This window comes from Zonotrichia albicollis, chromosome 13, assembly GCF_047830755.1.
Source record: "Zonotrichia albicollis isolate bZonAlb1 chromosome 13, bZonAlb1.hap1, whole genome shotgun sequence".
Classification (NCBI taxonomy): domain Eukaryota; kingdom Metazoa; phylum Chordata; class Aves; order Passeriformes; family Passerellidae; genus Zonotrichia; species Zonotrichia albicollis.
In genome coordinates, this window is record NC_133831.1 from 8,811,099 (window position 1) to 8,813,563 (window position 2,465).

At 36.3% G+C, this 2,465-nt stretch overlaps 1 protein-coding gene across 2 annotated transcripts in view; it reads left to right on the forward strand.

Annotated features, from left to right (window-relative positions):
- Nucleotides 1-2,465, forward strand: part of CBFB (core-binding factor subunit beta) — a 37,924-nt gene that overhangs the window by 20,569 nt on the left and 14,890 nt on the right. The gene's annotated exons all lie outside the window — the stretch shown is intronic.

Genomic DNA, 2,465 nt, shown 5'->3' on the forward strand with positions numbered 1-2,465 from the left:
ACATATTTTAATTTTACCTGTTAAACTGCTGGTTTTTCCACTTAATCCACAGCCTATCCATGTCTTGCTTTTTGTTACTGAAAGCTCTGGTTCTACTGCTTGCTCAGACTTTGATGGACCAACACACACAAAGCTGTACATACATGCTTGAATATCTTCCCTCTTTGGGGCTGAAATGTCCCTGGATTTGATCTTTGAATGTCTTTAAGAGACTGTTTCTGTCTTCAGTACTTTAACACTTCTTCTGTCCTAGAGCATCTTGCTATCTCACCAAGTCTTTTCCTACTGGGCTGCTGTGAGGATTTGTGTGTAAGTGTGGGTGTGTGTAAGCTTCTCTTCTTTAATATTTCTTAAAATTTTATTTTCTAGACAGGGAGGTTTGGTTTTGTTCTGTTGTCACGTTGATTGCTCATTCTGTTGCTCATGTTTTGCTTATTCTTACTTTTCTTTGTAAATTTATACCAGGAACATTTTAAGAGAATAAAACTAAGATGTATAAGTTATTTGGTCTCATACAGCTGAATTTGCTAGGCTATTATCACTAGAATTGAGTGACATTTAAAAAAAAAATCTTTGTTAAATTCCTGTTGTATAAAGTTGGGTTGTTGGTTGATTTGTTATAATGTACCACCAAGAATAGAGCAGAGTTTTATGTTTTACTAAAAAAGTTCTGATGCTTTTATCCCTTTCTCAGACACGAGCAAACCAGTGTTTCAGCTGTCAGCACATCTTCATTCTGGATGTCAACATACTGATTTTTGCCATGCATTTCTAATTTAGTTTCTTTTGGTTATGACCATTTCTTTAAAATATTCCATCCAAGGCTGTATGTCAACCTTCTATTTCATAACCACTGTAAGTGATGGTAAAATGCAAAAACCTTCAATAAAAAAAAATCATCTTCCATTTAAATCTGATTTAAAATAGAAGGCAATAAAGCCATATATCTCTTTTGTAAGCTAAAACTAAGGCAGCTTTTCTGGAATCATCTGGGACACAAGCTTATCTGTTTTCTCTAACCTTCTGCATTATTAAGAACAAACTTATTTTCCACTCTCTAACCCTGGTTTCTATGCCTTATATGAACACTTAAAACGGCTGTAAAGGGCAAAATTCTAATCTTAAAAAGATCTATGGTGTTAAAGTATGATCTTGTTGGCCGCTTTAAACATTGCCCGTGCCTCCCCAGAAAGCAGAGCCTGGGCCTGGCAGCTGTTTGTATTTCCCTGCCTTGGGCCACCAGGGAGCCCCTGCACAGAGCAGCTCCAGGGCCACGGTTGTGCCCACGGCAAAAAAGGCAATTTAACATTTTCTCAGGCTGGGGATGCTTTATCTTAGATTGAAAAATTTATGCCCTTTAGTCCCCAGGTATATTAAAACTTAGTTTTGCTCTCTACATGTTTATGTCCTCTAACAGTCAAGGTCAGCTTTTTAAAAAAATTATCAACTTTGAAATAACATTTGCATGTATGTGGGAGTTGTCAGCAGAGTTAGCAGTAATTACAGTTGAAGAGCTGGAAGGAGGGAGAACCAATTCAGTTTATCCCTTCCTGGTTTGTGGGGCCTCTTCAGATGGGACTCTTCCATTCTGATGGGGAACAGTAAATGTGTTAAAAGGTGTCTTTAAGAAAAATAATTTCCACCCCAATTAGTAATGGCTCCACATATTACTAACACTTTGTTTTAAACATTTTCTAAAATAAAATACAGTTTGAAGGAGTTTTTTTGAGTGTTAGTTTGTTAAATGCAAACATTTATGTATGCATTTAACAAAATGTGTTTATTCCTGTGCATAAGCCATTATTGAAAATAAGCAAAAGAGCTGTTGAAGCCCTGCAAGTTTCTCCTCCATTGTATGGGAATGTGTGCAGGTTGGTGGAGGACTAATTTCTGCTTTGCACTTTCCTGTGTATCTAAATTTAAATAATATAAATGACACACAAGTATTAAGAATGTTTATACCGATGTATCTGCAGCAGCTTTTGGTAAAATGAAGGATTTATTTGGTTTGTAACTTTGGTAATACTTATTTTTAAATGCAAGATCATTAAATTACCACTGTTTGTGTGGTGGACTCTATCTAGCTATACCTGTGAACACTGTCTTCAAAATGGCTTTTATAAGGAGAATAAAATGTATTGCCTTTTACACAGAACTTCTGAGAATTCCTAGCCTTAAAATAAACCCAGCAGCATTTAAACTACTTTGGAACAGGAGCTCTCCTTTGAAAATGTATTTTAATAGTAGCTGCATTCCAGCTTTGGTTATCTCTACTGCTATAGTGAAGGTGAGTAATATTTCATTAACCTGTATTGACATTTGCTGGAACCTGCCTGTGTTCTAGCAGGTCCTGCAGGACATACTGGACCTTGCTGCCAAGGGGTAATTAATATTCAAAAAAAAAAAGTGATTTGGTGGAAATGAGAGTCACCTTTTATGTCACTCTGTGTCATCTGCTTTGGTAG